At 39.8% G+C, this 26,613-nt stretch overlaps 1 long non-coding RNA gene across 6 annotated transcripts; it reads right to left on the bottom strand.

Annotated features, from left to right (window-relative positions):
* Positions 1-26,593, bottom strand: LOC112414139 (uncharacterized). 6 transcript variants are annotated; one of them, XR_003006086.1, is made up of 8 exons: positions 14,600-26,593; positions 13,059-13,146; positions 10,800-10,896; positions 10,548-10,685; positions 9,320-9,526; positions 8,725-9,047; positions 8,203-8,334; positions 1-7,078 (listed from the first exon to the last, which is right to left on the bottom strand). It is a non-coding gene; the product is annotated as an uncharacterized LOC112414139 (long non-coding RNA). The 6 variants fall into 6 exon arrangements; XR_003006087.1 differs by lacking the exon at positions 10,800-10,896 and having other exon boundaries at positions 1-363; positions 5,478-7,078; positions 14,600-26,588; XR_003006090.1 differs by lacking the exon at positions 10,800-10,896 and having other exon boundaries at positions 1-7,014; positions 14,600-26,592.
* Between the last annotated feature and the right edge of the window lie 20 nt (positions 26,594-26,613).

The following is a 26,613-nucleotide window of genomic DNA, read 5'->3' as shown; positions in this document are numbered from 1 at the left end:
CAAAGTTTTCAAAACAGTACATTTTTATTTGGCATTAAACTCCCCAATTTGTCTCAGTTGTGACATACAGACAGCTCTAGATTGCTTTTTTGCTGGTCACCCATGCTGAACAAGACTTTTCGATCTTCAAAACAGCCATGGCTCAGAGATTCTGCGTTTCACTTCAGTTCACAAGTCCAAGTGTGCCTTCCATTCATCGGAGCATTTTGGCATAGATTCCCTTTGAGGTAGAAGGATAAAGATGAAGCCATTTCCTTTGTAAAAAATGATTTTTTCACAACTTCATTTATGCCACAAAAATCAGATGATAGCATGTTCTCTTATTCTTGTTTAGCAGTAGTGGTAGTCTTGGGATGCCAGAAACTGTGAAAGGAAGGCTCTTAGTTACTTTCTCCTTTCTACTTTCCAATAATGCACCCCCACCCCCATCTGAAGAAAGGGGAGTTACTGAATCCAGCTAATAGCACATATTAAACACCAAACATTATTAACATGTCAGATATACCTGATGATTAAATTAAAATGTACAAAGCAAAAACTAGAAACATCACCTTCAAATCCTTTTCAAATTTGCTCCCTCCAGCAACTATCTTTTGCCATTCATCTATTTCCTTCTCCATTTACTTATGTTATTGTTGGCTTGCCATGTAAACTAAAGTTTAGATGGTTTGAAAGTATGTAAGAATTATAGTGAACAATAAAGTCCTGTTCCTCTGCAGTGAATTTTGACTTTAGCTTTAAGACTACCTTATGATGGAGAGGTAACATAGATTTAATTAATATATTCCATAATTATCTAACCCAAGGCTTAATCAATAACCATTAAACAAAAAATTGTTTCTCAAAAACTTACAGAAATGAGTGGGGACAAAGGACTTTGTCCTCATCTCAACAGTGACCAATTACTGGAATTGCATTAAACTAAAAACAGCAATCCCCGAGTTAGATTCGGAGGTAGCAATGCTTTTAAGACCAACCCTTTTTAGAATCAGGTTTGACCTTTTCTTTCACTCTTCCTCCTATCCCACCCTCTGTGAGTGATTTAAAAAATAGAAAAGGCCAAAACCCATTTGGGCCTAGATATAGAAGATTTTTAAATTTTTTTGGTAATTTTTCCGTCCAATTTTTGCCAATTACTTCCAATTTTTATCATTCTTAAAACTTAAGCATGGTAAATTGTTAACCTATTTTCATTCACTGCATTATTTAATTATAATAAGTCTTTTCTTAATCAGGTTTTGCTGGTAAAAAGGAAACGATTTCTAAGTTGTAAGGTGAGAAGCTGTTGCAAAACAGAAATCATGTCTCCATCTCCAAACTTGCTAAGTACTACCAGAGGATTGTTTTTTAAAGAGATCTATTTAGGCAGTGTATATTTGTTAGAATGTAAAAGGTAAAGAATTGAAAATAGACAAAACCTGTGTTGTTTCAAAACCAATTGTGGCTTAAGTATGAGTGGTTCCCCAAGGCTGGTACCAATGAGACTGAGGTTTGTACCAATGAGACTGAGGTTTGTACCAATGAGACTGAGGTTTGGGAATCAGTTGTTTTTCATCCCTCTTTCTGCCCACCAACAGTCACAGCCATTTTTCATGAGGGATGGGTTAGGAAAACTGAAGTGTTTATTATAAGGAAGGTTCCTGCAACTTAAGGAGCAAGCTCAGTAGAAACCCTTGCTTATTGTAGTGGCCAGAGTGGTAGAAGAAATATGGAGTAGGAATTAAACCACACATTATTATTGAGGAACTAAGCCATACCCCTAACCAGAAAACAGACCAAGAGGCAAGTTTTAAAAGTTCTCTGGGAAGGTATTCATTTTTTCATGTCTCTGGGGCCAACTGAGAACCTAGCTAAGGAGCTTATACACAATAGGCACTCAAACGTACTTGTAGAGTGAATGAATAAATGAAAAAAATGAATGAACAGTAACCTCTCCTCTTATATTCCAATTTCCAAGCCAAGCAAGTGTCTTTCAGTCAAGATCTGAAATAGAATAGACACTTCTATTCAATGAAGAGTTTCACTCAATTTCTTGTTTTTTATAATTGAATCTCCAAGTGCATTTTGTACCAGATCAATTTCATTTAGCATCACCTTCTTCAATGTTTGTATGAATGAATAACTAAAAAGCTCTCTTATTCCTACTCTACAAAACATGCCAAAGAGAAGGTGATCTAATTAATCATTCCATCTCAGTGTCTTAATATCACAGCTGCTCAATGAAGTTTTTTCAACTAATGAAAGAACTGCAGTCTCTTATTAAATTTGCTCTTGTGTTTCCTCCATAAGCTAGTTAGATTAAAGTGTATTTTGGTCTAGGTCTTTTAAATCTCTTCATTCTCCTCAGCAGAACAGTATTTCATTCAAGTGAATAATTTACAAAATATGGAAAATTTAGGAAGAATCTTTTTTGTTAAGTGGCTTCCTGACTTATGAAGCCAATGAGCAAATACTTTTAAAACTAGTTGTTTCATCTTAATTCTCATCTTAATTTAACTATAATAAAAGCAGAATGTTAAAGAATTAAAGGACAAACCCTAAGGCCTTTTATCAGTCTTCTGGCTTCAAGCTAGGTCAATGAGCAAGTGACATTGGGACTTTCTAGAGCCAGGAAAAATGTCTTCATTTTATATTGAAAGAACCATATCTTTTTTTTTTTTCCTATTTTTTCAATCTCCAAGACAAGTCAATAGGTTTTCTGGACCAGACTTAATCTACTAATTCATCCAGAGAACAGGAACTCAAGTATTTACTCAAAAATCAAAGGTGTTTCTGGATCTTCAGCTATGATCTGTGATCTATCTAATGCCCTTTAGACTAGGCCCATTTCAATTCTGTTATGTTCAGGACCTAGAATGATGTATTCCACATAAAAGATGCTCTGTTAATCAAATTAATCTAAAAGACAACCTGAGCCATTTTTTACTCCTTTAATGTCTCTAAGCCAGGCCAGGGTGGATCTAATTCACCTCCATCTTCAGCATTTAAAAGACCAATGGAGAACCATAACACCTTGCTTTAAAAAAAAAAAATTCCCATTTCTTTGGTCAGGACAGGGAGCAAGTAGCCTTCTGGTATAGATTTTATCTTTCCACCTAGCTCAGCATTCAGCATACTGCCTTGCACAATTCCATTTTGCCCATGTTTTTAAATTTCATCAAATAGGCTTGGCAGTGGTTAAGTAACTTTCAGTCTGGATTCCCACACCTGTTACCTCATTTCCTCCTGTGACCATCTGATAAGGATAACATCATTTTTATATCCTAGTGCATGTGCAGTTCTGAGCCTCATAGAAAGGAATCAGTAATCATTCATTAAGCCAACAGTTAATTCCTTATATCTGTATAGAACAGTAGGCTTTGTAAAATTTACACACAGATCTCTGTTGCAGGTTCAATAATAATGACGATGAATTTTTGCATCCCCAGTTGCTATCTCTGGGAATAAGAGAGAGTAAGTAATCAATGTCCATTCAGCAGATATGGCTTATATATTTATATATGCCAGTTTAAGACTTACAAATTGATTTTATACATTACCTTCTGCTGCCCAGAACACAGTAAAGATGGACTATCTTCACATCCCTGATGCTTATCAAGGAGACTGGCACATAATAGATAATTATTATCCAGTCTTGCATTCATCAGATATCTAATCCTTTACATATAAAAATGTTCAATAGTTAACAATCCTTCCTCAAATTTTTTGACTTTTTTTCATGGTATAGTAACTGTGATATAATTTTGTAAACCTAGTACTAGGCACACCAAATGAAAAAATCAATAGTTACATTTATATGGTGCTTTAGAGTCCACAAAATGCTAACATTGCCTTATTCTCAGCTTTAGGCACAATAAAATGATAAATTTGTATATCTCTTTATGCCTATAACAGTGAGTTCACATAGCAGGCAACTGATATTAATAATCCATTCATTTAACAAGCATTTAAACCCTCAGTTTGTATAACTATTTATACCACCTTTCTCATATGGGTCAAGCACACAATGAGAATTTTGTAGAGACCATGCCTGTCTCACATAAGTTTGTTCACATAGAAAACATCTAATGTCTTATATTTATACAGCACGTTATAGTTAGAAAGCTCAATCTCATTCATTACATTTTCCTGCTACCAGGGAAAATATACTGGTAATAATTTAATTTGATATCACCAGTAAAGTCTTTATTGATTAAAATAAGCAAGATCTAATTTTTACATCCAAATAGTATAGGACATAAACCTCCCTCTTATTACTTGGGAGCATTATCTTGGATTTCATAGTACCTGAAACAATAGCTGGTACATATAAGGCACTTAATACTTATTCATTCATCATAAACATATAGCCCATTGGTATTTATACAGTGCTTTAGTACAAAGCACTTTAATATGTATTGCCTATCTAAAAATTTTAATTGTTCTATAATGAGAACATTTTTTTCCCTTTGACATCTGTAGTGCCTAGCATGGTATCTGGCACATTATAAGTGATCACAATAGCTTAAATCCCTTGTATTTCCAGTGTATTTTATAGTTTAAAAGCAGTTTTTATGTTTTCTCTTCTGCGACTTGGAATACTGTATTTTTACTCAAAATCACCATAGCCACAGAAACACAATGGCCAGAAATACATGAATTGTTCATTTATCAAACACTTAATTCCTAATATCTGTACAGTATTACATACTTTTGACAAAGCACTCTATTCATGCTTCTTTTATTCCTTGTATCTACAGTGCCTAGAATGTATATACTATGTAATCAATGTTCATTCATCAACTCTGAAACTTGTAAGTCTTTAAAGTGCTTTATAGTTTACAACTCACATTCACATATTTTTCTTCAGATCACCTAGATATAATCATAGTCATTGCATCTTTAGTGTCTAACACAGGGACAGGCACACAGAAGGAAATTAATATTGTTCAGCACACAGTCCCTGGCAATTACATCAGGGGTGATAAACTGTGGCCCACAGACCAAATTCACTTGTTTTTAAAAAAAGCAACAGAGACCAAATGGCCCGTAAAACCTACAATATTTACCATCCGACCCTTTCAGAAAGGGTGTGATGACCCCGATTTACATAATGCTTCACAACTGACAGTGCATTTTCAAATGTTAACTGTGCATGGATGCCAATACACCATTAATGAGAATGCCTTGCTTTTTTTCTGTGTTTTACAGTGCTTTCATATATATTCTCAATCATTAAAATTACCTTTCCTCATGGTAAGAGGAAAAATATCAAGGAAGGGATTAAACCTCCTAAATATTCCCAGCTTCTCTCATCTTTATGCCTAGAGGTAGGTATTAAACCCAGGGGCAGGATTGGTACAGTTTACCACATTATCAGGCCACTACTATGAGCAGGGAGTTCAGGCTGCCTCCTTGGGGCCTCACTCTTTCCCAGGCCCAATCCTCCTTTTTCATAACTATCAGTAGGAACCCCAAACCTCAGGAATCCTGCTCACCCAAGCTCAAAGAAGTAATATGTTGCTGGCTGGTGCTTCTCAGCAAGCTGGCACTTCTCAGCAAGCTGGCACATCTGTGTATTTCTTGTCTAGTTCTTCTCATTGGCCTGGAGCATCTCTTCTCATTTTCTCTAGATAGCCTGGCACTTCTTTTCCACTCAGTAACCTGATGCTTTACTTCTCTCATCAGCCTAGAGCTTCTGAGGAAAGAGGGGACTGAAATATAAAGTCACCTATGTATCCCTCTCAAGTGGAAAGGAGGTGAAGAGAAATGGAACTTTGCAAAACACCAAAACCTTAATAAATGGCTTAAAAGTGCGATAAAAACTGGCTTAAGACTGGCCCAGGCATAATATTACTGATCTAAAGGTGTGTTTCTTTAAAGTAGCAGCAACATCAAAAATGACATCTCAAAAGAAGTGGGTTTAAATGGAGATATGAGAACAGGAAAGGGAGAACTGAAAATGTCCAAGAGTAGGGAGGAGAACAATAGAAAAGAGCTGTGGTTTGGGGTTCTCATCTTGGAATTTCCTTTGGTCTTGGGGCTTCTATCCTTCCTGGATTCTGGGTCATGGGCCTCCAGCTTCCCGCCTAACTTAGTCTGGAGATATCTGTCTCTCTTGGGCCTTCTGTCTGTATAGACAGGCTTGAGTTCTGGGTCTTTATGTGTGCTTGGGCCCTTCCATTTTTGGGTCATAGGTCTTCAAGCGAAGGCTTTTCATCCCATCCTGGGTTTTTGGCCTTCTGTCTCACTGAGACTTGAGTCTTCCGTCCAACTCCAGTCTAGACCTTTGGGCCTTTTATTGGTCTTGGATCATCTCACAGGCGGCCTGGCATAAGGAACAGCTCTTTTGATAGCTGACACTCTGCACCTATTAGGAAGGGGTTAAGAGACCCCTTTGTTACAAACACACACACACACAAAAGCATGCACACACACACGCACAAAGAATATGCAAGGAGAGAGGACTGCATGAAATCAAAGTGGGGGAGACACAGACTCAAGAAGAGACTGAAATACTCAAAGGTAAGTAGAAAGGCAAAAGCAGAGAAGAAATAAGAGAACACAGAGATGAATGCTGACATGGAAAATCACAAAGAACAAAGAGACACTGGGGCACACAAAGCAGGAAAAAAAGAGAAAATGGCCCAAGAGAGGCAGAAAGAATATGTAGAGAAGAGCAATGCAAGATAAAGAGTAGAAACAGCAGAAGGGTGGCCAGTATCAGAAAAGGTGAAATGTCAAACCATCAAGGGGAGGGGGTGACAAACAGTTCACAAAGAGAAAAAGAAGAGAGGTAGGCATAGCAAGAAATGAGCAAAAGGCACACAGCATGTGACTCAAGAGACACAAAGAGACGAGCAGTGAAAGAAGAGCCAGATCTAGGAGAGCAAGGAGAATCAGTAACAAAATGAAAAAACTAGAGAGAGACATCTAAGACAAGACACAGACCACTCTTGGGTACAAGAAAGAAAATGAGACAAAGATATACAGAGAAGAAACTAGTAAGAGAATCATGGAAATGGGTAAGACACACTTTAGTTAGAGGAGAAAGATCAAAGACATTCAAGGAAGAAATAGATAAGCAAACAAAGACACACTTATGAGTTTAAAAGATAAGCAAAGGCAGACATTCAGTGGAAGAGGATAAGAAATAGAAGAGACAAAATACAGTGAGGAGCATGGTAGGCACAAGAAGCATCACAAAGAGAAGACAACAAAAGAAAACAAAAAAGTGCATTAATAATTGCAATAATCTATTATAAGTGCCAATACTATTTATATTACTACTAACAATAATAATTATAATAACAGTATAAGAACAACAACAATCACCAACAACACAGATACTCTTCTACTTAAACTTTTAACTTAGGAATTTCTTACATAGGACCAAACCACACCAACTCTGTGCCACTAGATGGTATTAGTGGTCACTTGTATTGTGTCAAATGAACTTATGAAACTTCTTAGGTTACCTTTTACCTTTAACCTACCATGTGCTAGGCACTGTACTAAGCTCTTTATATACATGATTTCATTTAACCTTCACAAACAGACAAGTCTAATCAGAATCTAAATTGCCAAAGGCTGTTCACCTAATGAGTGGCAGAGGATTTAAACACAGTATGTGCCTCTTAACATTCTGTTACAACTGTTTCCTAGGATTTCCAGGAGAGCCAAATGAGGTGCCACAGGTGAGTGAATATTATAATAAAGGGCCCTTAGAGAGCACCTAGTTAACCCTCTCATTTTATATCTTCACCTTTCCCCATCCCTTATAAAACTGACTTGATTTTCACACCCTTGACAATTATAATGGCAGCTTCAGGGACTGGGTTTTCCTTAACACTAAACCTTAACTGCAGATTCTCTCACAAAAAGAGGTGAGAAAGGCCCACCCTTTCAGCAAAAAACAAAAACTTTTTTGGTTTAAGTTTCTATATGTTTAGGCCTCTAAGGGTGGCAAAAGATTTATGCAGTGAAGATAAAGAACAGACAAGGTAAAACTAAATTACCCTGTGACACAACTGGTAGACAGACTATATCATCTTTGAGTTGCTTCAGGGAAACCAATTAGTAAGTAGATTACTGGTCATCCTCCCATCTCACATTCAGCTCCCCTTGCACATTAGATCACCATACCCCATCCCATACAAACCTCCAACAAACAGCTATTAGCTCTAAAGTGATCCTCACAAGATTACGCCACCACCAACTTACTTCATTCTGCTATTCTAAAATTCTAGAGTGCCAGGCATGTTGATCTTCCTTTGGTGTGTTCAAATGTCTTGCTCTTTGCACTGCTTCTGGGAAAGATAATGATTGGACAGATATGAAGGGAACAATCAGGAGCTACAAAAAACAAGAAGGAAACCATGTAAATGCCATAAAGAAGTATTAACTGAGTACTGTGCTAGAGTTATGGGAAGATTCAAATTAATGAGCTATAGAAAGTATCTCTACGGAGCTTAGAAAAGTATAAAGTTGAAGCTTTTATGTCTTTAGAGATAAAACTAACACAACTGCCTCATTCAACAGAATAGGAAACTATGGCATAAATAGGAAAATGTCTTGCCTAATAACACTTGGTGAGCCACTGGAAACAACACCATCAATCACAGCCTTATTCCTTTAGTTGGATAGTAATCTGTATAAAGCCTGTACAATCAGGACTTACTACACTGAACAGTTACCTCTATCTCCCAACCTACATCCCCCTAACCACCCTCTCTCATCACTGACCTAGAATACGCAGGGTGCTAGTTCTTTAGATCCAGCCTGACGATAGATAACTTTGTGCCACTTCTAGTCACATTCCCACTCATAGTTGTGAAGTTTCTGTCAATTAGCAGGCACAGCATAAAAAGACACAGCTCTGTTTTATCTTCTCAAACAGCTTGTTTTTTGTTTTGTCCAACAGCTATCCCAAGGCATCTTGAAGTACGTAAATGATTGGCAAAGTTCTCCAACAGGGCCTCAAGGGAGACTTTGGAGACCAGAGGGTCCAGAATGATGATCTGCCCATGATCAATGTCACAGATGTGGAAGTTGTTGTCCATGTTCTCCTAAAAGAAAAAAAATTTAGCTATAAGGCTCTACCACATGCTACAGTCCCACCCTAAACACCCTAACTCATACAGCCTGCTATTCTCTTCACATCATCATTTTCACCCATGTCACACCCAGTTGCTTCCCAGGTTAATTAGAAGCAGTTTTTACCAAAGCAGACATAGTTGACAATGATGAAAATAATCTAAATGGAAAGCTAAGTGCAATGAATACTGAAAAACAAGAAATTAAAGACTATTTATTATGCTTTTAGGGACAGCTTACTCACCTCTGGATGTGTGGTGGTTGTCTTGAGATTTCATCCTCCTAACTGGGCCCAGGAAAGAATCTTGGTAGAACCTCCTGGCCTAGGGTTGTTGCTCAGTGATAGTGAGTTTTTCCCTTGGAGGATCCTCATGCCCCATCTCCACCTAGGGATCGTCAAAGGGAATGGGTCATTAACACTGTAAAGCAACAAGCCTCTTCTGAGGAAGATCTGGAGAAGAGATAAAAGAAAAATAAATTACTTAAATGCAGTACACTGGGAAAGTCTGTCCCAATGAGTAACTAGGGGTTAAATTAAACTATGTCTACCATTTTCTTCAGATGGATTGAGGACTGGAGATTTAGAACTATGTAGAACTCTATTTTCTAGCTACCAGTCTAACAACATGCAAATTCTTCTACTCATTCAAGCTCCATTCCTTGTACTTCCCCTCATCTCCAAGAGCAATTTAGAGCTGAATAATTACCAAAATTCCCGTATTGTGTTTTAGTCGCCAGTCTCCACTGATGAACAGTCCTCTAGAGAGTGTGGATTTTTAATGTCCTGGTATTCTCATAAAATACAATGGAGGTCAAGAAATTAAGGGGCTGAAAATAATAAAAGGAGAAGCTAAAGCTTTCTCAACCAAGAGAGCCATCAAGACACTTTAGAAAAGCTCCAATGTGGTCTGACTGTATGAGTTCTGTAAGAATTCTTCTTCACATTGCCTCAGGTTTCTTTTATAAAGTACTATCTATCTTAAGAACTGGGCAATCTATCTCAACCAAAGTGCCTCTCTCTCACCTAGTTTTGTAGCATTCCCCTCTTTTAATTTGTGTATTAAGTAGTAAGATGCTGGAGCATTGCCAAGGTAAACAGAACTGTTTTCTACTCAGTCTACATGGTACATTTCTTGAACAGCTTATAAAAATGAGGCACCACCAAAGTGCCAGGATATTCAGAAAAATCAAGAATGGCTACAGGTGTACAAAACCCCAGTTATTACAATAACTAAGCAAATCTATGCAAAAGGAAAAACAAGGTACAGAATGCTAGGGGTCCAATAAGTAGCTTACACAGGCCCTTGGGTCTCTGTTATTCTACCCTTATGCCCAAAAAGAAAAAAAATAAAAAACTGTGTAGAAATTGATGAAAACTGGTCCATGTTCTGTTTTAAAAAGGAGAAGTGCAGGAAGTTAAAGCCCTTAAACCCAAAGACAGAATTCACACAATAATAAGCTCCTTACACTACCTTTTTCTCCAGGGAGCCGGCAAGCCATCCTCTTAGATTGGTTGGAGCTTATCCAGATTCTCAAAAGGAAAGACCTGTTGAATGTAGAGCTTCTTAAAGCTGCTTGCAGTTCCTCAGGTCTCACATGCTCAGAATGTCCTTGAGAAGAAAGACAGGGCTCAGTAAGATACAAAACTGCTGAGGAAACCTCAACAACAATCAAACAAAACAAAACAAAACAAAACAAAAAAAAAGCCATTAAGAAGCATTAACCTGAAGCATTAGATACAGGTGTCTCCTGTCTCTCCTCTCTAGCCTGTTGTCTCCTTAAGGTCCTGTAATGGCAAGCACTGGCAGTATCACAGAAGGACTAGACAAGTATAGAAAAAGAACTAAATGAAAATATGGGTCAAACCAATAGCCACCTTAAGGGCTGACTAAATTTGTGGCCTAAAGATGCTGAAAATACTTCAAGATACAAGGTAGCAGAGCAATTTCTACTACTGCCTGGAAGTACAATTGCCTTGACCATTTTTAATAATTGGCTACCTGCCCTTACTATAGGATAGGAGCTCACTGAAACAGGTCTAAGTCAGGTTTGCAATCTTGAAAGCACTTTTTATGTTATGGTATGGTGTGGAAAGCACAAGGTATGGCTTCCAGATCCCTGATCAAGAATTACCATATTATAAGGACATTTGTGTCAATATCAAACAAATCCTAGTCTGTGAAAGATCACTTATTCAACTCTATTCTCTAGATAAGATGTCCAATAAAGCTAAACTGGTATTCTATGATGTTCCCAATATGAGAACAAGCTTCAAAGTCTTTTGGTAACATCCTTCCCCATACTTACTTAACCTAAGATTAGATACTTCATTGCTAAGTAAAGCCTTCTAGTTAAACATGGCAGTTCATACATATTTATACATATCTACTCAGGCTCCTTCTTGAAACTCCATTAATGATAGTTGAGTGGACAATCCATATGCAATCAAATTTACCCAGAGAATCTTAAAATTAATGAATCCAAGCTCAAATTCATTTATACACTGCTTAGTTAAGGTACCTAAAAGGAAACAACTGCTCAGTCTCTCCAGGTCTTCTGAGCCACTCTGAAACATATTTACTGAGTATGGCTACTTTAGCATCAAAGCCCTCTAGTTTTGTTAAATTTAGCATGTCAGCTAAGTTTCATACAAATACTTGAGATCCAACTTGAGTTAGATTTTGAAAGACACCAGTGTTAAGTGCTAATTGTCTGTAGCCAAAAATATGGTAGCGGGAAAATAGTTTTCTTCCAAATGAGTCCTTAAGACTTGAGGCAGAAGAAGGCATTAACTCTGTTTAACCATACACAACTATACTCTTTGCCATCAGAGCTTATAAGGTTTGGTGGAACAGTTAGTTAAGTTCAGATATCAGTTTCCTTCTCTTTAAGCTGCTAAAAAAAATTTTCCCAGGACGCTTTCACATATAATATTTTAGCAGCCGCCACAGATCAACTTTTAATTCTTTACTTCAAGTCACAAACTCCCATCCAGGTGTACATTTGATGATCAGGGCCCAGCTACCCTGAAAAGAAATTATATCATAGCAGCCCTGGGTCTTAAGATCTTCTATAATCTAGGGAGGTGGTTAGAGAAATGTATAGATAAGCTACAGAAAGATAGTAGAAAAGCTCAAGGGGGTTATAGGAAAAGACACACAAAACCAGGGTCAGAAAACTCTCTCCAATCCTATATATTAAGGTTCTATAAGGAGGAAAATCAGAAATCACAATAACCATTTAGAGAAATGACAAAAAATTTTAAGTGCTTCCTTTCTTCATCCTTTGAAAATGATAAAATGTAATTTTCAGGGGTTGAGGTATTTAATTCAAGTCCCTGTCTTAATTCATCAGCAGTCCTTGACACTGAAGTTGAGATGGATGGTGATTTGATCCAAAGTCAGAGCCAGGACCAAAAGCTGTGTTCTTATTCCCGGTTCAGAACTTTTTCATAATTTTGCCAGCATCTCACTCCTTCTACCCCCAAACCCATGAAAAAGAATAGTGATTCACTCCATCCAAGAAAACTAGTGCTTCATTAAAATGCATTTGTAAAAAGTAAGGAATACTGGAGTAGTGCCTGTAAGCCCTCAGCTTACACAGCTCCTGACCCAACTGATCAAGGTGCTCTGTAGGCACACCTTGCATTTTCCCCTTGCTATCACTTTGCTTAGTAAGAGTGTTTTTCCCCTACTCTTCTTCCTCTATGCCCAACAGAATTTCCCAAACTTTTTATGGTACTCATCAAATTGCCCAACACCATAATGATTTGTTCATTTCTGCATCCTCCATGAGATAGCAAATTCCTGGACAGGAACTATGTCTTTGGTTTTGCTATTTATTCCAGTGCCTGGTCCAATAAATATTTGTTGCATAAGGATTATCGCAAGTTTGAAGATGCCCACATTCCCAGAGCATCCCTTTCTACAACTCCTAGAGATTTTATTTCAAGCAATGAACTGAAATACAACTCCAAGATTAACCTTTGGATGCTGTCTAGGGCAGGCTTCAATCCACCTAAAATCGATCCATCCTTCCTCTTGAGTGGGGGTACCAGCTCAGAATTCATCCCTTTAAAACAAATTCCAATAAATATAGTTGTATATTAATATTGAATGATAATTTGATTAGCAGCAATAACAGATTTCATAAACATAGACCAGTGTTTCTCAAATTGGGGTGATAAGATCCCTGGGGGTTTATGGATATATTCTCATGGATTCCCAAGTTCTACATAAATTATTTTAAAAATTATATATCTTGACAAAGATATCTTGAAATTGGAAAACATGTTTATATTGCAAATAACTTTAAGTCAGTGTTCCTCAAAACACATATTCTTTAGGATCTCAAAAAAAATTTGTTTCTTTAAAAGGTGTTGAATCCTGACAAGTTACTTCAGTTTGAGAAACAATGGCATAGACCACGTTTCCAAGAAGGCTCAGGACCATCCGTATATTATCTCCAATCGGTCAGACAAATAATGTCTTTAGGCATTGGCAGGGGGGAAAACAAGCTGTTAGGAAATACGGATATGAATTAAAATGGGCAGTAAGAAAAGCCCAACTCATTAGTATGATTCTTCTTGCTCCTGCTAGGATAGACGTATATGCACAGAAAAGTGCTTCAAATTTGATGTTAATATTTTTCAGTTGGATCTTTGTGTTTGTTTAACATCAAAGAGGCTAAGTTTTTTCGCTTACCAAAGTATCTGTTGAAAAAGGTGAGGGGAAAGAACATATCAACTTCATCATAAAGTAGGTGAGGTCATGGTTTTCTTATAAAACATACTTCTCCATTGCCCTCTTGCCAAACAGGTTCCACAAATATCTCAAACTAAAAAGACACTGCTACTCTCATCTGTTCTTGGGCAGAGATCTAACATATCAGATTTATACCCCCAATCCCTAGAGCTTGAAAAGCATAAGCTTCAAACAATTAACAATCAACAATTTGTCAGCCTTGGCATATAGCCAAACACACTGGCTAGGCCTTATCTCTAATCACTTTCCATGCCTCCAAAAGAGGTAAAAACCAAATGACATTAAAATAAACCAATTGTACTACCCAGATGGCTGCAATATTAATCACGTCCTAGACCAAAGACAAAAAGTTAACCCACCTCCCTTAAGTTTATCCTATTAACTTCAAACCCTAGTGTGCTCCCTTTTTAAAGCTCTATAACTTATAATTCACACAAGACAGCACTTGATTATCATATCCTAGAGTTATTTCAAGTGTGCTTATATTAGCTCCTTTAACAAGACAACCATCTTGGGGATGAGATTATATAGGACTATATCATTTCTACCCCTCACTTCAGTGTAACCGAGCATAGGGCCAGATACACAATACTAACTCTGTTATTTTGTTTGTTAACTCATATGGTGATATATAAATTGCAGATGAGGTAGAAACATGGAAGGAGACTTATAGGGCCCTCTGACTTTTCTATGGGTAGCATCTAAAAGAAAGAAAACAGAACAGGGAAAAGATTACTTAATAACTGCAAAGTAGTACTTACAGTATTCTAAAGAGCCAGAGACTTCTTACAGCTGTCCAAGGAGCTAGTAGTGCAAACAGCACCCTGAGCTGGGCGAATCTTTTGACATCCTTCTCAGAGAAGAGTATCCTTTCTCAGCGATTACAAAGAACTGCTGTAGTGATAACTAGTTATTTGCTCCAGCAGTTCCATATTAAATACTTCTCTGCCACCAAACACCCTGTACACTAGAGCTGGAATATTATTCATTTTTACCAGGCAGCTACCTCACTGTTGAAATTCATATCCGAAAGAATGATTAGACCTTGGCTTATTTTTCTTTTCATATAAAATGGGGAAACTGGTTCCATCATTTCTAAGTCCTCACTTCAGTGTTGTGCTTTAGGCTACTTTAAATTAGCAGAATTAAACGGGGCATTTTATGTAATAGATTAATCAAATAAATTGATCTATGGTTTTCAAAAGCACCTCAGCATATGTTCTCTCATTTTTATCCTTTTACAGCAATCTTCTTGAAATAAGTAGGGGCTGGTTGGAGCTCCAGATGAAAAAATTTAAGGATTAGGAGGTTTAGGTAGTTTTTCTAAAAGTGAAAATTGTTAAAGCCCAAACAAGGAACGGTTTGAAAATGGTGGTAGAGCCCAAAGATACTGGTCTTAAGAGTTCCACTCTAGAACTCCTTTGATCATACTAAAATGTCAAAGTCACAGTGGTCTATCCACAGACCCACCACCCTTAGTAAAATGAGAGACACTGGTCATCAGGTACATGGTATAAATAGGTTTTTAGACTTCAAAATTTCAATGACCAGGTTATCAATTCTACCTTGCAATCTTCCTTACAACATAAAAAATTAACAGCAACTTTCTGATTGTATCTTGGCAGTTGACACTATACAATGGCAATATACAAGAAGAGAGAGAGAGTCTTAGCCAGGCAATCTGCTTTGAAAGGAAGAATGCACAGATAGTGCTAAACTTCCTTCCTGGGGAGACAATTTTCAATTGATACTTATGTATAATGAAAACCCAAAATAAAGGGTAGCAATCCAGTTCCCTTGGGTCTGACTTGCCTTGGGCATTTTGCCTAGTAAAGCAGTAAGAGGGGGGCAGGAATGGTTCCTGTCCCCAGAATGTAAAAATAATTGGAACTGGGATCATTGACAAATGCAGGAAAAGGAGTGAAGGCCCAGCCACCTAGTTCAGGCCTGCTTTTGGTAGTCAATACTGCACAAACACAACATCAAAGTGGTAGGGAGATCTTGGGCTGATGGGCTAAAAAACTGGACAATTAATACTGTGTTAATAACACCGAAGGGGTTGTAGGAGGTCAGCACTACTCAGAAGTAATGCAAAGAAGGAAGTGGAAGGGTCCATGTCTAACGGGCCGGACCAAAGAAAGTGCAACCAAGGTATTACAGAAATTCAAAATGGGCAAAACAATGACATCTGAGATTGTTAACGTTTTAAGTCCAAGAGAAAAGCATTTTGCTCAGTCAACATTTCCCATCAACTATGCAAAAGGGGCAGGGCAGGAGCAGGAGGGGCAAGAGAGCACAATCTTATCTGGATACATGGACACCTGAAATTGTGAGCATTAATATTCCATAAGAAGGGTCCAAGGGCAGGCAAGTGGTCTGGAGAGGGAAGATAATGGCAAGACTATGACTACTTAGAGTTTGATACACTGGAGCCAGTGCAAAAGGAGTGGGAGTATCGGTCGTTGTTTGATGGACAAGTTCACAGCATACTGCAGTGTTTATACTTTATTATGCCATGGGAAGCTGGAGCTGGGAATGCTTGCCTAACAAAGCCAGGGAGGAAAAACCCATTGCTAAATGCCATTGTGCTCATCAGCAGTCCCAGTAGAAGTTTTGTGTCATTAGCAGCCCCTGCAGTAATGCAAAGGGGGTGCAAAGGGATGCTATCCGACTCTAGAAAGAAGGGAGAATAGATAATTGCAAATATTCACATTATCAGTCCAAAAAAGGGGCCTTAGTCAGTACCCCTGATGTATACAGTGAGGGTACACGGGTCCTATCTAATGATTGTACTTTTGATATGTTATTGGTGCATATTAATTGTCCAAGAGCTGAGGTCATGATAGTTAGCTGAGGGGATATGACATTAGTCTACTGATAAAGACAACAATTTCAATTATGTATATTAACGGTCCACTAGAAGGGACCTTGGGGGAAAACAGTATCCCCTGCAGTATTACAAAGGAGATAAAATAGTCCTAGAAGTAACAGGGTTGTGAAAAACTGCAACTCCGCACATTAACTGTCCAAATAGAAAGGTCTTGGTGGTGGGCACAACCTACTGAAAGGCATAGGAAATGTGGGGGAGGAGGGGATCCTTGTCTATTGCCCAAGAACCAAATGCAAATATGCACATTAACAGGCCAAGGAATGGGGATTTAGGGGTCAGCAACCCTGATGTACTGCAAATGGAGGGCAACAGGATAAGATGAACTAAGTTGCAGTTATGTACATTAATGTCGAAGGGACATGGTGTGGTCAATTAAAATCGTATACCTTGTACAAATATAAGGATCTTAAAGTAGCAGGCACTCCCTGCTAAAAGACAAAGGGAGTGGGGAGATAGGTGCCCCCATCAACTGTACAGGAACATGCACAAATGCAATTATGCACAATAACAAGCCATAAAAAGAGGCCTTAGTGATCATTACCCCTGCTGTACTACAAAAGGGGTCTGAGAGGATAGCATCTTATCCATATGGGATGAGCCATGTGCAGTTATGCACATTAATGTCCAAGGTGACTGGTTGTGGTCAGTTACAATTGTGCACCTTGACTGTCCAAATTTAACAGTCCTGTGGAGGGGGCACTTCCTGCTGGAAGGACAGGGAATGGAGAGGTGTCCTTGTCTAGTGCACAGGAACCCAGACAAATACAATAACAGGACAAGAAATGGGACTTAGGGGTCAAAATCTTTGTGGTACTTCTAAGGGGTTTGAAGGGGAAGGATCCTCATGTAATTGTCATTACACGTATTTGAGAAAGGGGCCTTAAGTGGACAGTACCCCATGCAGTAAAGCAAAGAGAGTGTGAAAAGAGTCAGGGACACAAGTTAACTCAAAGGACCATGGACAATTTTAATTACACATAGTCACAGTCCCAAAACAAGGGCTTTAAGGTAGTAAGTAACCTGTGCTTCAATAAGTGGAGTCCTGATCTAAAAAGCACAGTTGTGGACAACTGAGATTGTGCACATTAACTGCAGTAGTGTGTAAGATCTTGAGTAGCAGGCACCTCCTGTTGGAATATAAATAGAATGGGGAGGGTCCTTACCTGGTGTACAGGTACAGGAGCAAATGTAAGTATACACATTAACAGTCCAAGAAAACGAATCTTGGCTAGTCAGAAGCCCCCGCAGTAACGTAAATGGGGCAAGGAAATGGGATCCTAATCTAACACAAGGGAGCATGGGTTACTGAAATTATGCACATTTAAACTCTAGAGGAAAAGCAGCCACAGTTATCAGGACCCCTGATGCAAAGGAGGTGAAATGTGATGGGGTCCTAGTGTAATTTTGCACATTAACTGTCCAAAAGAGAAACTAGTCAGTAGTCCCTCCTATAATACTAAGAACTCAAGATATTAGCTTGTCAGGAGGGCACATGCACAATGAGTCCCAAGAGGACTCTGAGTCACTAACATCCCCTGATATAATACAGAAAGGGAGGGATATTAATTTAAAGAGAGGGGCCTTGAACACTGGAATTTTGCATGTAAATACTCCCAGAAAAAGTAACGGAGGTAATTAATACATCTTCTTATAAAACAAAGAGAGTACAAGGGACTTAAGTGAAAGATATATTTGTGGTCAATTACCATGGGTCACTTAATTCTAGTACAAAGGTCTTGAGTAAAGGGCATCCACCACTGAATACAAGGGAAATTAGTGAGGTCTTTATATACTGCAGAGGAAGAAGGACAAATGCAATTGTGCATTAACAGTGAAAAGAAGGGGCCTTGGTGTTCAGGACCCTATGCTGTAATGCTGACAGGGTGTGAGAGAATGGGATGCACCACAACAGTCCCAAGTACCCTCTGTGGTAATGCAAAGAGAGTAGAAAGGGACTGGAAACTAGACTGACAGAAAGGACCATAGTTGCAGTTAAGCATCTTAAGAGTCCCAAAAACGCTCCCATGTAATGCAAAGGGAGTAGGAGGTAACGGGATTCTAGACCAACAGAAGGGAACACAGGTGCAATTACCATCATGACAGTCCCAAATGCCCTCCCAGGTAATGTAAAGGGAGTCATGGGATCCGAAACTAACAAAAGGGACCACATCTGCATTTAAACACATTCACAGATCCAAGTACCTTCTGTGGTAATGCAAACAAAGCTGGAGGGGATGGACCCCAGACTAAGAGAAGGGACCACAGCTGCAATTAAACACTTTAATAGTCCCAAGTGCCCTCTGCTGTAATGCAAAGGGAGTAAGAGGGCATGGGAAGTGAGACTAACAGAAGGGACCACAGATGCAATTAAGCACTTCAACAGTCCCAAATACACTCCTAGGTAATGTTAAGGGAGTTAGAGGGCATGGAATCCTAGATTAACAAAACAGATTACAGCTGCATTTAAGCACCTTTCTGTCCCAATACCAACAAGTAATACAAATGAGTAGAAAGGGATGAGATCCTAGAATTACAAAGGGACCACAGCCAAAAAACGAGCACAGTGACAGTCCGAAATATGTTCCCAAGTTACGTGAGGGAACTGGAGTGCTTGAGAAAGTACACTTAACAGATGGGACTACAGCTGCCACTAACCACTTTAAAGGTCTCAAATACCTCTGCAGTCATGCAAAAGGAGATAGGTGGGAATGGGATCCTAGGTTAACATAAGGGATTGTACCTGCATTTAATAAGCACATTAACAGTCCCTTGTAGCCTCTGTGGAAACGCAAATCAAGTAGGAGGGGATGGGATCCCAGACTAACGAAGGGACAGGAGTCCAATTAAAATAGTCCCAAGTGCCCTCTGCAGAAATGCAAAGGGAGTTAGGTGGGAATGGGATCCTAGGTTAAAAAAAAAGGACTGTACCTGCATTCAAGCACAGTAACAGTCCATTGTACACTGTGGTAATGCAAATCAAGGAGGGAAAGGGAATCTAGACCAACAGAAGGGACAGCAGCTTCAATGAAGCCCATTAAGAGTCCCAAGTACCCTTTGCAGTGATGTAAAGGGAGTTAGGTTGGGAATATAGTTCAAGGTTAACATAAGGGACTGTACCTGCATTTAAGCACATTGAAAGTCCCTTGTAGCCTCTGGGATGATGCAAAGGGAGTTACGTGGGAATGGGATCCCACCTTACAAAGGGACTGTAACTGCATTTAAGCACATTAACAGTCCTTTGTACCCTCTTTTATAATGCAAATTGAGTAGGAGGGCATGGGAATCTAGACGGACAGATGAGACTGTATAGGCAGGTAAACGCATTAACAGTCCCAAGTACGCTCTGCAGTCATGCAAAGGGAGTTAGGTGGGAATGGGATCATAGGTAACATAAGGGACTGTAGTGCCATTTAAGCACATTAAAAATCCCTTGTACACTCTGTGGTAATGTAAATCAAGTAGGAGGGAATGGGATTCTAGACTAAGAGGGAAACTGTAGCTGCATTAAAGCTTGTTAACAGTCCCAATTACCATCTGCAGTCATGAAAAGGGAGTTAGGTGGGATTTCGGGGTTAACTCAAGGCACTGTACCTGCATTTAAACACATTAGCAGTCCCTGGTAGCCTCTTTGGTAATGCAAATGGAGGCAGGTGGAAGTGGGATCCTTGAACTCTACCTGCATTTAAGCACCATAACAGTCCCTTGTACCCTCCGTGGTAATGTAAATCCTGTAGGAGGGGATGGGATCCTAGACTAAGGGACTGTGGCTTCAGTAAAGCCCATTAATAGTCCCAAATACCCTCTGCAGTCATGCAAAGGGAGTTAGGTGGGAACAAGATCCTAGGTTAACCGTAAGGGACTGTAGCTGCATTTAAGCACTTCAACAGTACTTTGTAGCCTCTGTGGTAGTGCAAAAGGAGTTAGGTGGAAATGGGATCCTGGTTATCAAAAGGGACTGTAGATCCATTTAAGTACATTAACCATCCCTTCTACCCTCCTCTGGTAATGCAAATCAAGAAGGAAGGGAACGGATCCTAGACTAACAGAAAGGACTGTAGCTGCAATCAATCGCATTTAAAGTCCCAAGTATTCTCCGCAGTCATACAAAGTGAGTTAGTTGGGGGTGGGATCCCAGATTACCATAAGGGACTATAATTGCATTTAAGCATGTTAACAGTCCCTTGTACAGTCAGTGGTAATGCAAAGGGGGTTAGTTGGGAATGGGATCCTAGGTGAAACAATAAAGGGGACTATACCTGCATTTAAGCACATTAACAGTCCCTTATATCCTCTGTGGTAATGTAAATCTGTAGGAGGGGATGGGAATCTAGACTAAGAGAAGGGACTGTAGCTGTGATTAAGCCGATTAACAGTCCCAAGTACCCTCTGCAGTCATGAAAAGGGAGTTAGGTAGGAATGGGTTCCTAGGTTAAAAAAAAAAAAAAAGGGACTGTAGCTGCATTTAAGCACATTAACAGTCCATTATACCCCCTTTGGTAATGCAAATCGAGGACAGCCTGGGAATCTAGACTAATAGAAGAAGGGAGGGCAGTGCAATTAAGCCCATTAACAAGTCCCATGTAGGCTCTGCATTAATGAAAAGGGAGTTAGGTGGGAATGGGATCCTAGGTTAACATAAGGGACTGTAGTTGCATTTAAGCACATTAATAGTTATACAGTTTGTGGTAATGCAAACCGTGTAAGAGAGAATGGGAATGTACACTAACAGAAGGGAATGCAGCTACAGTAAGCTCAGTAACAGTCCCAAGTACCCTCTGCAGTCAGGAAAGGGAGTTAGGTGGAAATGGAATCTTAGGTTACAAAAGGGACTGTAGCTCCATTTAAGCACATAAACAATCCATTGTACTCCCTTTGGTAATGCAGATTGAGTAGGAGGGCATGGGAATCTGGACTAACAGAAGGGGCTGTAGCTCTAATTGAGCCCATTAACAGTCCCAAGTACCCTCTGCAATTGTGAAAAGAGAGTTAGGTGGGGATGAGATCCTAGGTTAACATAAGGAGCTGTAGCTGTTTTTAAGCCCATTAACAGTCCCTTGTAGAGCCTGTGGTAACGCAAATCATGTAGGAGTGGATGGGCATCTAGGGTAACAGAAGGGACTGTAGCTGCAATAAAGCCCAATAACAATCCCAAGTACCCTCTGCAGTCATGAAAAGAGAGTGAGGTGGGAATGGAATCCTAGGTTAAAAGGGGGATGGGGAGAGATTTCACTTGCATTTAAAAGCACATTAACAGTCCCTTGTGTCCTCTTTGGTAATCTAAAGGGAATTAGGAGGTAATTAGCTCTAATGGGATCCTAGGCTAAGATAAGGGACAGCAGTACAATTAAGCCCATTAGCAAGTTCTATGTAGGCTCTGCAGTAATGAAGAGGGAGATAGTTGGGGATGGGATCCTAGGTTAATATAAGTGACTGTAGCTGCTTTTAAGCACAGTAACAGTCCCTTGTACCCTCTGTGGTAATGCAAAGGGAGTTAGGTGAGAATAGGATCCTACCTAAATAAAGCGACTGTTTCTACATTTAAGCATATTAAGTCCCTTGTATCCTCTTTGGTAACCTAAAAGGAATTAGGTAGGGATGGGATCCTAGACTTAACGGAAGGGACAGTAGTGCAACTAAGGCCATTAACAAGTCCTATGTAGGCTCTGCAGTAATGGAAGGGAGATAATTAGGGATGGGATCCTAGGTTAAGACAGGGGACTGTAGCTGCATTTAAGCCCATTAAAAGTCCCAAGTACCTTCTGCAGTCATTAAAAGGGAGTTAAGTGGGAATAGGGTCCTAGATAAACATAAGGGACTGTAGCTGCTTTTAAGCACAGTAACAGTCCATTGTACCCTCTGTGGTAGTGCAAGGGAGTTAGGTGGGAATGGGATCATAGGTAAACATAAGAGACTGTAGATGCATTTAACCACAGTAACAGTCTCTCGTGTACTCTGGGGTAATGCAAACTGAGTACAGGGATGGGATTCTAGACGAACAGAAGGGACAGCAGTGTAATAAAGCCCATTAACAAGTCCATGTAGGCTCTGCAGTAATGAAAAGGGAGTTGAGTGGCAATGGGATCCTAGAGTAACATAAAGGACTGTAGCTCTATTTAAGCACATTAGCAGTCCCTGTACTCTGTGTTAATGCAAATGGAGTAGGATGGAACAGATTCTAGATAACAGAAGGGACTGTACCTGCAACAAAGCCCATTAATAGTCCCAAGTACTCTCTGCAATCACGAAAAGGGAGTTAGGTGGGGAGGGGATCCTAGGTAATTGCATTTAAGCACATTAACATTCCCTTGTATCCCCTTTGGTAATGCAAATGGAGTAGGAGGGCATGGGAATCTCAAATAACAGAAGGGATTATGGCTCTAATTGAGCCCATTAACTCCCCCAAGTACCCTCTGCAGTCATTCAAACAGGTTTAAACGGGAATGGGATCATAGGTAAACATGAGAGACTGTAGATGCATTTAAGGATGTTAACAGTCTCTACACTCTGGGGTAATGCAAATCAAGTTAAGAGGGATGGGCTCCTGGACTAATAGGAGGGACAGCAGTGCAATTAAGCCCATTAACAAGTCCCATATAGGCTCTGCATTAATGAAAAGGAAGTTAGGTGCGAATGGGATCCTTGGTTAACATAAGGGACTATAGCTCCATTTAAGCACATTAACAGTCCCTTGTGCCCTTTGTGGTAATGCAAATCCAGTAAGAAGGAAACTGATTCTAGATTAACAGAGGGACTGTAGCTGCAGTAAAGCCTATAAACAGTCCCAAGGACCCTCTGCAGTCATTAAAAGGGAGGAGTCAGGTGGGAATAGGGTCCTAGATAAACATAAGGGACTGTAGCTGCTTTTAAGCACAGTAACAGTCCATTGTACCCTCTGTGGTAGTGCAAGGGAGTTAGGTGGGAATGGGGTCATAGGTAAACGTAAGAGACTGTAGATGCATTTAAGCACAGTAACAGTCTCTTGTACACTCTGGGATAATGCAAATTGAGTAGGTGGGATGGACTCCTAGATTAACAGAAGGGACAGCAGTGCCATTAAGCCCATTAACAAGTCCATGTAGGCTCTGCAGTAATGAAAAGGGAGTTAGGTGGCAATGGGATCCTAGATTAACATAAAGGACTGTAGCTCTATTTAAGCACATTAGCAGTCCTTTGTGCCTTCTGTGTGAATGTAAATCGTGTAGGAGTGAATGGGAATCTAGACTAACAGAAGGGACTGTAGCTGCAATAAAACCCATTAACAATCCCAAGTACCCTCTGCAGTCATGGAAAGAGAGTGAGGTGGGAATGGAATCCTAGATTTAAAAACGGGGGAGGGGGATTGTACATGCATTTAAAAGCACATTAACAGTCCCTTGTGTCCTCTTTGGTGATCTAAAGGGAATTAGGAGGGGATGGGATCCTAGGCTAAGATAAGGGACAGTAGTACAATTAAGCCCATTAGCAAGTTCTATGTAGGCTCTGCAGTAATGAAAAGGGAGATAGTTGGGGATGGGATCCTAGGTTAACATAAGGGACTGCAGCTGCACTTAAGGACATTAACAGTCCCTGTACCCTCTGTGGTAATGCAAATCCAACAAGAAGGAAACTGATTCTAGATTAACAGAAGGGACTGTATCTGCAATAAAGCCCATTAACAGTCCATTGTCCCCCTTTTGGTAATACAAATAGAGTAGGAGGGCATGGGACTCTGCTAACAGAAGGGACTGTAGCTCTAATTGAGCCTATTAACAGTCCCAAGTATCCTCTGCAGTCATGCAAAGAGATTTAGACAGGAATGGGATCATAGGTAAACATAAGAGACTATAGATGCATTTAAGCACAGTAACAGCCTCTCATACATTCTGGGGTAACACAAATTGAGTAGGAGGGATGGGATTCTAGACTAACAGAAGGGACGGCAGTACAACTAAGTCCATTAATAAGTCCATGTAGGCTCTGCATTAATGCAAAAGGAGTTGGGGGGCGTGGGTTCCTAGGTTAACGTAAGGGACTGTAGCTCCACTTAAGCACATTAACAGTCCCTTGTGCCCTTTGTGGTAATGCAAATCGAGTAGGAAGGGAATGGATTCTAGAGTGACAAAAGGAACTGTAGCTGTAATAAAGCTCATTAACAGTTCCAAGTACCCTCCGCAGTACCCTCCTCACTCAAAGGGAGTTAGGTGGGGATGGGTTCCTAGGTTAACATAAGGGACTACAGCTGTCTAAGTCCATTATCAGTCCCTTGTACTGCCTGTAGTAACGCAAATCATCTAGGAGGGGAATTGGTGCTAGACTAACAGAGGGGTCTGTAGCTGCAATCAAGCCCATTAACTGCCGGAAGTATCCTCTGCTGTAATGCAAAGGCAGTTAGTTGGGGATGGGATTCTAGTTTAAAGAAAGGAGTCATTGGGACTGCAATTTTGCACATGAACAGTGTCAGGAAATGGCCTTAGATAATTAGCACCTTTCAGAAGTAAAGATGGTGCAGGGTTCCTGATACAAAAGGCTCAGGCGTAATCAATTAGGTTTGTGCACATAAAATGTCCTAGTGCAGAGTTCTTAAGTAGTAAGGGTCCTCTGCCAGAATACAAAGTGGGTGGGTGTGACTAATTCACAGGACATTGACAAATGCAACTATGAACATTATCAATTCAAGAGAAGGTTCCTTGAGAGTCTGACCCATATAGCATGCAAACGGGATACAGTGGCCCATTAAAATGGATAGGACTCTGGACAACTGCAACTGTGCAAATTAACTGTCCAAAAGCTGAGTTCTTGAATAATCTGCATGACCTAGCAGTAGTCCACCGAGTGTGGGATTTCATTTTTTATTGCATGGGACCATAGATATATGTAATTATGAACATCAATTGTTTAATAAGAGAAGGGACTTTGGGTAATCAGAACTCCTCAGAAGAAATGGCACAGAAGTAAGGGATATCCTAGACTAATGGATGGGACCATGGGAAATGAGGATTTTACATATTAATGCAAAGTGATAGGTAGTCTGAACTGCCTAGGAGCAATGAAGAGCATGGGTGGGTCTTAACCTGTTAAGCAGGACCATGACTAACAGTAGTTGTACCCATTAATATACCAAAGTAAAGGACTTTGAGGATGAGCACTTCTGCTGTAGTGCAAAAAAGTTGCAGAGGACTTGTGTAATGAACAACTGGGATTCTTCTCATTAATAATTCGAGGAAGATGGTCTCAGGTAGTCAGCACTGCCTAATAGCAATGCGAATGGGATGGAGGGTCATTGATTAATGGGGAAGATGATGTACAGTTTGGTACTTTAATTGTCCAAGAACAGCAGGACTCCCGAAAAGCAGAGCAAAATTGGTAGGATGCCTTTGTTTAATGGACAAGGCTATGACAATTGGGACTGAGCACATTAACTGTGGAACAAAAAATCTGGGTTTTCTGTGCCCCCTGCTGAATGCAAAAGGGTTTTTGACTGGGATCTAATCCAATGGGCAGGATTATGAACAAGTAGAATTTCACTCAGTGCAAAGAGTTTAGGTGGTCAGCACAGTATATATGCACTGTCCAGAAAACTGGGATTGTGACTACTGCAGCAATGACAGAGGAATGGTTTCTCCTTCCTTAAGGACAGGGGATTGAGAAGATTGAGTAACTAGACTTATGAAAGCTCTCAATTAATTAACATTTCCTAACATTAATGCAAAGGGTGTGTGGATTCTTTGTTCTAACATGGGACAATGGACAAAAGGGATTCTGTACATTAATTGAAAATGGTGACTCAGGTAGTCAGCATTCAAGATCTGCAATGCTAGAGGCAGACAGGGTATCCCAGTCTACTGGGTGAGCAACGGACAACTTATTTTTAGCACTGAATCAATGCAAATTTTGTGGGCTTTAGGG

The sequence above is a fragment of the Neophocaena asiaeorientalis genome, unplaced genomic scaffold (genome assembly GCF_003031525.2).
Source record: "Neophocaena asiaeorientalis asiaeorientalis breed wild unplaced genomic scaffold, Neophocaena_asiaeorientalis_V1.1 scaffold47, whole genome shotgun sequence".
NCBI lineage: Eukaryota > Metazoa > Chordata > Mammalia > Artiodactyla > Phocoenidae > Neophocaena > Neophocaena asiaeorientalis.
Note: the sequence above shows the minus strand (reverse complement) of the source record. Positions and strands in the feature narration are given on the sequence as shown.